This window comes from Drosophila sechellia, unplaced genomic scaffold (genome assembly GCF_004382195.2).
Source record: "Drosophila sechellia strain sech25 unplaced genomic scaffold, ASM438219v1 U_191, whole genome shotgun sequence".
NCBI lineage: Eukaryota > Metazoa > Arthropoda > Insecta > Diptera > Drosophilidae > Drosophila > Drosophila sechellia.
Window position 1 is genome coordinate 5,001 of NW_022611129.1, and position 12,500 is coordinate 17,500.

The 12,500-nt window shown below is 41.0% G+C and overlaps 2 non-coding genes across 2 annotated transcripts; both read left to right on the forward strand.

Moving 5' to 3' along the window:
- Window positions 1-211: 211 nt before the first annotated feature.
- LOC116802637 lies at window positions 212-390 on the forward strand. Its single transcript, XR_004362970.1, has one exon. It is a non-coding gene; the product is annotated as a 5.8S ribosomal RNA (ribosomal RNA).
- A 381-nt stretch (window positions 391-771) lies between these two features.
- Window positions 772-4,702, forward strand: LOC116802644. Its single transcript, XR_004362977.1, has one exon. It is a non-coding gene; the product is annotated as a large subunit ribosomal RNA (ribosomal RNA).
- The last annotated feature ends 7,798 nt before the right edge of the window (window positions 4,703-12,500 follow it).

The window sequence follows — 12,500 nt, forward strand, 5'->3', positions numbered from 1 at the left end:
AATGTTTATATAAATTTGCAGTATGTGTCACCCAAAATAGCAAACCATAACAGATTATTATGATACATAATGCTTATATGAACTAAGACATTTCGCAACATTTATTTTAGTATAAAATAATTTATTGAAGGAATTGATATATGCCAGTAAATGGTGTATTTTTAATTTCTTTCAATAAAACAATATTGACATTATATAAATTGAATTATAAAACTCTAAGCGGTGGATCACTCGGCTCATGGGTCGATGAAGAACGCAGCAAACTGTGCGTCATCGTGTGAACTGCAGGACACATGAACATCGACATTTTGAACGCATATCGCAGTCCATGCTGTTATGTACTTTAATTAATTTTATAGTGCTGCTTGGACTACATATGGTTGAGGGTTGTAAGACTATGCAATTAAGTTGTTTATAAATTTTTATAAGCATATGGTATATTATTGGATTAAATAATGATTTTATTCATAATATTAAAAAAGAAATGAAAACATTATCTCACATTTGAATGTGAAAAACGAAGAGAAATATTTTCTTTTTCAATCAAATAATACTGAGAAATGTCTAGCATAAAAATTGAAATATTTTTCATTAGAATTGTCCTCTTATTAATGATTCGGAAAAAAAAAATCTTGGTTTTGTTATTATTCTTGTTGGTTCGTTAAATGGATAAAATGACTTTGCTTACAAGAACTATTGGAACTATTTATAACGAATTTAATTGATTTTTTTCATTTAATATAAAGATTTATGGCAAAATATAGTTATATATACACCTCACTCATATGGACTACCCCTGAATTTAAGCATATTAATTAGGGGAGGAAAGAAACTAACAAGGATTTTCTTAGTAGCGGCGAGCGAAAGAAAACAGTTCAGCACTAAGTCACTTTGTCTATATGGCAAATGTGAGATGCAGTGTATGGAGCGTCAATTCTAGTATGAGAAATTAATGATTTAAGTCCTTCTTAAATGAGGCCATTTACCCATAGAGGGTGCCAGGCCCGTATAACGTTAATGATTGCTAGATGATGTTTCCAAAGAGTCGTGTTGCTTGATAGTGCAGCACTAAGTGGGTGGTAAACTCCATCTAAAACTAAATATAACCATGAGACCGATAGTAAACAAGTACCGTGAGGGAAAGTTGAAAGAACTCTGAATAGAGAGTTAAACAGTACGTGAAACTGCTTAGAGGTTAAGCCCGATGAACCTGAATATCCGTTATGGAAAATTCATCATTAAAAATTGTAATATTTAAATAATATTATTAAGAATAATGTGCATTTTTCCATATAAGGACATTGTAATCTATTAGCATATCCCAAATTTATCATAAAATATAACTTATAGTTTATTCCAATTAAATTGCTTGCATTTTAACACAGAATAAATGTTATTAATTTGATAAAGTGCTGATAGATTTATATTATTACAGAGCGTTAATTTTTCGGAATTATATAATGGCATAATTATCATTGATTTTTGTGTTTATTATATGCTCTTGTATGATTAACAATGCGAAGATTCAGGATACCTTCGGACCCGTCTTGAAACACGGACCAAGGAGTCTAACATATGTGCAAGTTATTGGGATGTAAACCTAATAGCGTAATTAACTTGACTAATAATGGGATTAGTTTTTTAGCTATTTATAGCTAATTAACACAATCCGGGGCGTTCTATATAGTTATGTATAATGTATATTTATATTATTTATGCCTCTAACTGGAACGTACCTTGAGCATATATGCTGTGACCCGAAAGATGGTGAACTATACTTGATCAGGTTGAAGTCAGGGGAAACCCTGATGGAAGACCGAAACAGTTCTGACGTGCAAATCGATTGTCAGAATTGAGTATAGGGGCGAAAGACCAATCGAACCATCTAGTAGTGGTTCCTTCCGAAGTTTCCCTCAGGATAGCTGGTGCATTTTAATATTATATAAAATAATCTTATCTGGTAAAGCGAATGATTAGAGGCCTTAGGGTCGAAACGATCTTAACCTATTCTCAAACTTTAAATGGGTAAGAACCTTAACTTTCTTGATATGAAGTTCAAGGTTATGATATAATGTGCCCAGTGGGCCACTTTTGGTAAGCAGAACTGGCGCTGTGGGATGAACCAAACGTAATGTTACGGTGCCCAAATTAACAACTCATGCAGATACCATGAAAGGCGTTGGTTGCTTAAAACAGCAGGACGGTGATCATGGAAGTCGAAATCCGCTAAGGAGTGTGTAACAACTCACCTGCCGAAGCAACTAGCCCTTAAAATGGATGGCGCTTAAGTTGTATACCTATACATTACCGCTAAAGTAGATGATTTATATTACTTGTGATATAAATTTTGAAACTTTAGTGAGTAGGAAGGTACAATGGTATGCGTAGAAGTGTTTGGCGTAAGCCTGCATGGAGCTGCCATTGGTACAGATCTTGGTGGTAGTAGCAAATATCGAATGAGACCTTGGAGGACTGAAGTGGAGAAGGGTTTCGTGTGAACAGTGGTTGATCACGAGTTAGTCGGTCCTAAGTTCAAGGCGAAAGCCGAAAATTTTCAAGTAAAACAAAAATGCCTAACTATATAAACAAAGCGAATATAATACACTTGAATAATTTTGAACGAAAGGGAATACGGTTCCAATTCCGTAACCTGTTGAGTATCCGTTTGTTATTAAATATGGGCCTCGTGCTCATCCTGGCAACAGGAACGACCATAAAGAAGCCGTCGAGAGATATCGGAAGAGTTTTCTTTTCTGTTTATAGCCGTACTACCATGGAAGTCTTTCGCAGAGAGATATGGTAGATGGGCTAGAAGAGCATGACATATACTGTTGTGTCGATATTTTCTCCTCGGACTTGAAAATTTATGGTGGGGACACGCAAACTTCTCAACAGGCCGTACCAATATCCGCAGCTGGTCTCCAAGGTGAAGAGTCTCTAGTCGATAGAATAATGTAGGTAAGGGAAGTCGGCAAATTAGATCCGTAACTTCGGGATAAGGATTGGCTCTGAAGATTGAGATAGTCGGGCTTGATTGGGAACAATAACATGGTTTATGTGCTCGTTCTGGGTAAATAGAGTTTCTAGCATTTATGTTAGTTACTTGTTCCCCGGATAGTTTAGTTACGTAGCCAATTGTGGAACTTTCTTGCTAAAATTTTTAAGAATACTATTTGGGTTAAACCAATTAGTTCTTATCAATTATAACGATTATCAATTAACAATCAATTCAGAACTGGCACGGACTTGGGGAATCCGACTGTCTAATTAAAACAAAGCATTGTGATGGCCCTAGCGGGTGTTGACACAATGTGATTTCTGCCAGTGCTCTGAATGTCAAAGTGAAGAAATTCAAGTAAGGTCAACGGCGGAGTCTGTCTCTTAAGGTGCCAAATGCCTCGTCATCTAATTAGTGACGCGCATGAATGGATTAACGAGATTCCTACTGTCCTATCTACTATCTAGCGAAACCACAGCCAGGGAACGGGCTTGGAATAATTAGCGGGGAAAGAAGACCCTTTTGAGCTTGACTCTAATCTGGCAGTGTAAGGAGACATAAGAGGTGTAGAATAAGTGGGAGATATTAGACCTCGGTTTGGTATCGTCAATGAAATACCACTACTCTTATTGTTTCCTTACTTACTTGATTAAATGGAACGTGTATCATTTCCTAGCCATTATACGGATATATTTATTATATCTTATGGTATTGGGTTTTGATGCAAGCTTCTTGATCAAAGTATCACGAGTTTGTTATATAATCGCAAACAAATTCTTTAATAAAACGATGCATTTATGTATTTTTGATTTGAAAATTTGGTATAACTCCAATTACTCAGGTATGATCCAATTCAAGGACATTGCCAGGTAGGGAGTTTGACTGGGGCGGTACATCTCTCAAATAATAACGGAGGTGTCCCAAGGCCAGCTCAGTGCGGACAGAAACCACACATAGAGCAAAAGGGCAAATGCTGACTTGATCTCGGTGTTCAGTACACACAGGGACAGCAAAAGCTCGGCCTATCGATCCTTTTGGTTTAAAGAGTTTTTAACAAGAGGTGTCAGAAAAGTTACCATAGGGATAACTGGCTTGTGGCGGCCAAGCGTTCATAGCGACGTCGCTTTTTGATCCTTCGATGTCGGCTCTTCCTATCATTGTGAAGCAAAATTCACCAAGCGTTGGATTGTTCACCCATGCAAGGGAACGTGAGCTGGGTTTAGACCGTCGTGAGACAGGTTAGTTTTACCCTACTAATGACAAAACGTTGTTGCGACAGCATTCCTGCGTAGTACGAGAGGAACCGCAGGTACGGACCAATGGCACAATACTTGTTCGAGCGAACAGTGGTATGACGCTACGTCCGTTGGATTATGCCTGAACGCCTCTAAGGTCGTATCCGTGCTGGACTGCAATGATAAATAAGGGGCAATTTGCATTGTATGGCTTCTAAACCATTTAAAGTTTATAATTTATTTTATAAACGACAATGGATGTGATGCCAATGTAATTTGTAACATAGTAAATTAGGAGGATCTTCGATCACCTGATGCCGCGCTAGTTACATATAAAAGCATTATTTAATACAATGACAAAGCCTAGAATCAATTGTAAACGACTTTTGTAACAGGCAAGGTGTTGTAAGTGGTTGAGCAGCTGCCATACTGCGATCCACTGAAGCTTATCCTTTGCTTGATGATTCGATAAATAAATGATTTTTTCCTGTAGCCAAACACCTCGTCATCAATTTAGTGACGCATATGATATTGTCCCTATCATATAATTAATATAAAGACTTTAATGGATTGTGTCAAGTTGCCAAACACCTCGTCATCAATTTAGTGACGCATATGATATTGTCCCTATCATATAATTAATATAAAGACTTTAATGAATTGTGTCAAGTTGCCAAACACCTCGTCATCAATTTAGTGACGCATATGATATTGTCCCTATCATATAATTTGATATAAGACTTTAAAGAATTGTATCAAGTTGCCAAACACCTCGTCATCAATTTAGTGACGCATATGATATTGTCCTTATCATATAATTTTAATATACAGACTTTAATGAATTTGTCAAGTTGCCAAACCCCTCGTCATCAATTTAGTTTTTTTTTTTTTTTTTTTTTCTTTAGCGTGCGTTTATTTATTTAAAATCTGTCCTAGTGGACAATAATTAAATGGTTTTGCGGGGGAACATTAGCTTAAGGATACTATTGTACATGTATTTGTGGCGGGTTTTATATGTGTTGTCTATTGTTGTGGAAGATCGAGAGGGTGTCTCCTCATGAGACGTCTGCTTGTTTGGCTATTGTCTAACAGGTTGGTGGCGAGGTGGTTAGGGTGGTTTTCGAGCCTTTTCAGGTATCTCTCGCTGAGCCTGGAGATTTCATCAGCGACTTGTGGGATTCCAAGTTCCCTATGTATGGCGACATTCTCGTGGTAGGGATGCGCATTACAGGCAATTCTCAAGCACCTATTCTGGAACCGCTGTATACGCAGGCGATTCGTGTGGCTTGCCGTGCCCCATAGCTGTATCCCGTAGGTCCAGATGGGCTTGAGAATTGCCTTGTACACCAGGATTTTGTGGTTCTGCCTTAGCTTGGACCCTCTCCCCAATAAGCCAATGCATCTGCCTCAGACGCGCATCGGCCTGTATGCGTTTGCTGACGATGTGGGGACGCCAAGTGAGCCTGCGGTCCAGGGTAAGTCCTAGGTACTTGGGTGCGGGTGCGTTGGGAATGATGACTCCGTTTAGCGTGACCGGTGGGCAGTCTCCTCTCCTTAGTGCAAATGTTGTTTGGGTAGATTTTTCCGCGTTCACTACGATGTTCCACCTGCTGAGCCAGGGATGTAGCGCGTCCATTTGCCTTTGGATTGTTTCGGAGGCTTCTCGTGGGTCGGATGAGGAGGCGAGGAAAGCCGTGTCATCTGCATAAGTCGCTATAGTTAGGTTCCTGGAGGGGATTATGGGAAGGTCTGCGGTGTAAAGGGTGTACAGTATTGGTCCGAGCACACTGCCTTGCGGAACTCCAGCTCTGATCAGTCTGGGTAGGCTTATTGCACTTCCGCATCTGACTTGGAATGCTCTTCCCTCAGTGTAGGATTTGAGGAGGGTAAAATGGGGGCTTGGGAGGTAGGATTTGAGTTTATGGAGGAGTCCAGGATGCCAAACTCTGTCGAATGCCTGCTTCACGTCGAGCATTACAGCGCAGCAGTATTTCTTTTGCTCGAATGCCTCGAGGATCCGTTCGACTAGCCGGTGGCATTGCTCTGGTGTTCCGTGGGAGCGCCTGAAGCCAAACTGGTGATCGGGGATCAAACCAGCCTCATCCAGTACTGGCAATACTCTGCGCAAAAATACTCTTTCGAGTATTTTGGAGAGGATTGCCAGCAAACTAATCGGACGATAGGAGGCGAGATTGGCTTCAGGCTTACCAGGCTTGAGGAGGACAATAACCTCTGCTCTTTTCCACTCTTCCGGGAAGTACCCTAGCCGGAAGCAGCTGTTGTAAATGCTGGCCAGCATTTGTGTGCAGCGGGATGGGAGCATTTTTAGGGCCGCCGCATCTATACGATCCAGGCCTGGAGATTTGTTGTTCTTCAGTAGAGCAATCTCCTGCGCAACTTCCTCAGGGTCGACTGGTTCCAACGGGGGACCGGGAGAGCTTGGGCTATTGAGAAACCGGGCTGTTTCAGCATGTTCTTCGGCAGTGCAGCAGTCGAACGGAGAGAAGGCGTTGTAAAGGTGTTCGGCGAAAGCTTCTGCTCTTTCAGCATCCGAAAGGCACCAGGATCCATCTGCTTTGCGCACTGCGGAAACCTTTTTGGCTGGTCGTTTAATGTGGCGGGTGACGTTCCACAGATTGTGGTCTGGGTCCCCGGGAGAGAGTTCCTCGAGGAATCTGAGGAAGGAGTCCTGGCGTAGGCTGGAGATCTTGTCCTTCAACTCCTTTGTGGCGTGATTGAGCGCTGTTTTGTCTCTTGGATTGCGCGTCAAGAACCAAACTCTCCTGAGACGCCTCTTCTCAGTCACGAGTGCCGCAATTTCCGGGGACCAGAGGTGGAGGTCCCTGCTAGGTGTTCTCGCAGTCTTTGGTGGCGGTGGGCTTGCGAATTCCGCAGCGTTTTGCATCTGCCTGGTGAGATTCCCGATAGCTTCATCAATGTTCCTGGGTGTGTTGAGGATGGGGTTCGGATTGACGGTGGAGAGCATCCAGGACGCGAACTTGGCGGCGTCGGTATATTTTCCAGTGAGCCTTCTGAGCGGGGTTTTCCTGAGGACTGGCGTGTTGATTAGCACGTTTATTGCACAGTGGTCTGACAGGAGATCAGCATTTGTTGTGCAGCTGATCTTCGCATGCCCTATGCCTTTCGACACAGCAAAGTCCAGTAGGTCTGGAGTCTTGAGGGGATTCGTTGGCCAGTGAGTGGGCTCGCCAGTGGAGTGGCAGTCCAGTCGGTGGCGTTGCAGGTACCCAAACAGAGTTTTCCCTTTGGGGTTGTTGGCGCGCGATCCCCACCAAGAATGTTTGGCGTTATAATCTCCAGCTGCTATGAAGCGGGGCCCAAAATGCTCGAAGAACTCACTGAGGTGAGATGCTGTTATGCGGTATCTGGGGGGAAAGTAGACCGCTCCAATGTCTAAATCTCCTTGCGGGCTGACAATCCTGATGACAGGACATTGTGCCCAGTCTTGCTGAAACGCGGGCAGCTCTAGGTATTGAATACCGCTCCTGATGAGGATGGCTGCTCCACCGCGTGCTCTGCCAGAAGGATGGTCTGCATGGATGAGGTCATATCCGCTGATATTAAAGTGGGATCTGGGGAGAAGTGGGTTTCGGCTACGAGTAGGATATCGATCTGGTGGGTCTTCAGATGGTGCTCGACTATGGCCTTGCTGTTCTGCAGGCCGTTCGCATTCCAGACGACTAGGTGGAGCTTTAGTTGCATGACTTGCTGTTGAGAATGGTGGCCACCAGCTGTGTCATCTGGGTGAACATGCGCTCCATCATCCTTTCCATCATTCCTTCCATGCGAGCGAACATCGCTTCTATCTGACCGGAGTGTGGGGTTTCTGTTTGGGTTTGGACTGGGGTTGTGGGATTCTGCGGTGCTGCGTGCACTCCGTTGAGGGCGTCTCGGTAGCTCCTGCCAGAGGTGACGTTTGGTGATGCCACGGGCGGCGCCTTGTTAGCATTAGCGACGGGCCTTGTTTTCGGAGCAGCGAGTGCTTTGGCCCTTTTGTATGCAGGGCATCCCTTGAAAGACGCAGGATGGTCCGCCTGGCAGTGGAAGCAGCACGCTTTGTCGTCCTCCCTCTTCTCACATGCCCTCGATTCGTGAGGGCCTCCACACTTTACACATCGGTATTCCAGGAAGCAGTAACGCTGTGTATGACCGAATCCTTGGCACCTGAAGCATTGAGGCACGTCGTTGAACTTCTGCGGCGGTTCAATGGTTACTACCGACCTGCAGATCCGCTTGACTTGGTAGACGTCTTTGTTGTTGCTGGAAGGCTCCAGGTTGGCGAAGAATATTCCCAGCGGTTCTTTAGTTCTTCTGCCAATGGGATTGTGCAGATCTCTAACAGCGTGCCCTTGTCTGCGAAGGTCTTCAATGATTTCCTCACGATCGGTGGAGTGGTGGAGTCCTTTGATGACAACCTTGTATGCACGTTCATCTTTCGGCTGGAAAGTCCGATGCCTCTTGTTTTGGGCCACAAGTTGGAGACGCAGAGCTGTATAGGACTCTTTGTCCGGCATCATGACACGTACGTTGTTGCCATTCACGGTCTTGTAGGTAAAATTGTTCTTCGGGCCTACAAGAGTCGTGATCATCTTGACGAGTGCCGAGATGTTGGTCACATCGGGGATAAAAATCGGAGGTGGCTTGATGGTCTTCGGGGTGGGCTTTGGTTTCTCGGGGGTCTTGGGCTTGGAATCGTCTTTAGGTCCGGGTTCGTCATCAGAGCTCTCTTGGTCGTACTCGTCTTCTTCGGTCGAGAGTAAAGCGAAGGCGTTGTTGGCGAGCTTCTTGCGCAGAGCTGCGCTAGTGCTTGGCTTATCTTCCAGCTCCTCTCCCTGTGCTTTCTTTGCCGGTTTTCGCTTTATCTCGCCCGGCTCTGTATGCGAGGTGCTTCCCTCGCTGCTGGAGCTGCTCTTGCGTGTTCTCAGAGCCTTTTTGCGTGGTGTTGTTCCAAGCTTGTGGGTGCGCGGGGGGGCCTGCCAGTCCATCTTCTCCAAAGTTGATAAGGAGTGAGGAGGGGGGGGGGGGGGAAGCTGGGCACCGTAAGCCGGTGAGCCAGGCAGCACGTGGCTGCTGCTTTGCAATTATACCGCTGCTTCGAGCACTGGGTTTTTTGCGCTGATAACACGCACACTCGGGTGTGCGATGGTGTTAGTGCGAACTACCGTTAGGTACGTTGGCTGGGCCAATCAAAACGCGCGACAAGATCACGCGACGCGAAGTGGCTGGGCACAAGTAACGGGACTTACAACTGTGAACAATTTGCTAACAATTTGCTAACAATTTGCTGTCGATCCGCAGGCACGTCTGCACTCGTCGAGTGTTCGATCGCGATCAATTTAGTGACGCATATGATATTGTCCCTATCATATAATTAATATAAAGACTTTAATGGATTGTGTCAAGTTGCCAAACACCTCGTCATCAATTTAGTGACGCATATGATATTGTCCCTATCATATAATTAATATAAAGACTTTAATGAATTGTGTCAAGTTGCCAAACACCTCGTCATCAATTTAGTGACGCATATGATATTGTCCTTATCATATAATTTTTGATATAAAGACTTTAAAGAATTGTATCAAGTTGCCAAACACCTCGTCATCAATTTAGTGACGCATATGATATTGTCCCTATCATATAATTAATATAAAGACTTTAATGGATTGTGTCAAGTTGCCAAACACCTCGTCATCAATTTAGTGACGCATATGATATTGTCCTTATCATATAATTTTTGATATAAAGACTTTAAAGAATTGTATCAAGTTGCCAAACACCTCGTCATCAATTTAGTGACGCATATGATATTGTCCCTATCATATAATTAATATACAGACTTTAATGAATTGTGTCAAGTTGCCAAACACCTCGTCATCAATTTAGTGACGCATATGATATTGTCCCTATCATATAATTTTTGATATATAGACTTTAAAGAATTGTATCAAGTTGCCAAACACCTCGTCATCAATTTAGTGACGCATATGATATTGTCCCTATCATATAATTAATATAAAGACTTTAATGGATTGTGTCAAGTTGCCAAACACCTCGTCATCAACTACTATATTATGGTTGCGCCGACCTCTCATATTGTATTCTCTTATGTGTTCATAGGATTTTGACAATTATACGAGTAAATTAAATAATATACATATGAAAATGATTAATTATTATATGTATAAGGGAAAAAATGATGAAATATTCCCATATTATCTTAGTATTATAGAGGAAAGACCGTTGCCGACCTCTGATATTGTTCAAACTTATGTATTTATATGATTTTGGCAATTATATGAGTAAATTAAAAAATATACATATGAAAATGGTTAATTATTATATGTATATGGGAAAAAATGCTAAGATATTCCCATATTCTCTTAGTATTATAGAGAAAAGCCATTTAAGTGAGAGGGTATAGTAGTGTAAACGACCGGAATTACGACAGAGGGTTCAAAAACTACTATAGGTAGGCAGTGGTTGCCGACCTCTCATATTGTTCAAAACTTATGTATTCATATGATTTTGGCAATTGTATGAGTAAATTAAATAATATACATATGAAAATGATTAATTATTATATGTATAGGGAAAAAATGCTGAAATATTCCCACATTCTCTTAGTATTATAGAGAAAATCCATTATAGTGAGAGGGTATAGTAGTGTAAACGACCGGAATTACGACAGAGGGTTCAAAAACTACTATAGGTAGGCAGTGGTTGCCGACCTCTCATATTGTTCAAAACTTATGTATTCATATGATTTTGGCAATTATATGATTAAATTAAATAATATACATATGAAAATGGTTAATTATTATATGTATATGGGAAAAAATGCAGAGATATTCCCATATTCTCTTAGTATTATAGAGAAAAGCCATTTAAGTGAGAGGGTATAGTAGTGTAAACGACCGGAATTACGACAGAGGGTTCAAAAACTACTATAGGTAGGCAGTGGTTGCCGACCTCTCATATTGTTCAAAACTTATGTATTCATATGATTTTGGCAATTGTATGAGTAAATTAAATAATATACATACGAAAATGATTAATTATTATATGTATATGGGAAAAAATGCAGAGATATTCCCATATTCTCTTAGTATTATAGAGAAAAGCCATTTAAGTGAGAGGGTATAGTAGTGTAAACCACCGGAATTACGACAGAGGGTTCAAAAACTACTATAGGTAGGCAGTGGTTGCCGACCTCTCATATTGTTCAAAACTTATGTATTCATATGATTTTGGCAATTGTATGAGTAAATTAAATAATATACATATGAAAATGATTAATTATTATATGTATAAGGGAAAAAATGCTGAAATATTCCCACATTCTCTTAGTATTATAGAGAAAATCCATTATAGTGAGAGGGTATAGTAGTGTAAACGACCGGAATTACGACAGAGGGTTCAAAAACTACTATAGGTAGGCAGTGGTTGCCGACCTCTCATATTGTTCAAAACTTATGTATTCATATGATTTTGGCAATTATATGATTAAATTAAATAATATACATATGAAAATGGTTAATTATTATATGTATATGGGAAAAAATGCTGAGATATTCCCATATTCTCTTAGTATTATAGAGAAAAGCCATTTAAGTGAGAGGGTATAGTAGTGTAAACGACCGGAATTACGACAGAGGGTTCAAAAACTACTATAGGTAGGCAGTGGTTGCCGACCTCTCATATTGTTCAAAACTTATGTATTCATATGATTTTGGCAATTGTATGAGTAAATTAAATAATATACATATGAAAATGATTAATTATTATATGTATAAGGGAAAAAATGCTGAAATATTCCCACATTCTCTTAGTATTATAGAGAAAATCCATTATAGTGAGAGGGTATAGTAGTGTAAACGACCGGAATTACGACAGAGGGTTCAAAAACTACTATAGGTAGGCAGTGGTTGCCGACCTCTCATATTGTTCAAAACTTATGTATTCATATGATTTTGGCAATTATATGATTAAATTAAATAATATACATATGAAAATGGTTAATTATTATATGTATATGGGAAAAAATGCTGAGATATTCCCATATTCTCTTAGTATTATAGAGAAAAGCCATTATAGTGAGAGGGTATAGTAGTGTAAACGACCGGAATTACGACAGAGGGTTCAAAAACTACTATAGGTAGGCAGTGGTTGCCGACCTCTCATATTGTTCAAAACTTATGTATTCATATGAATTTGGCAATTATATGAGTAAATTAAATAATAAA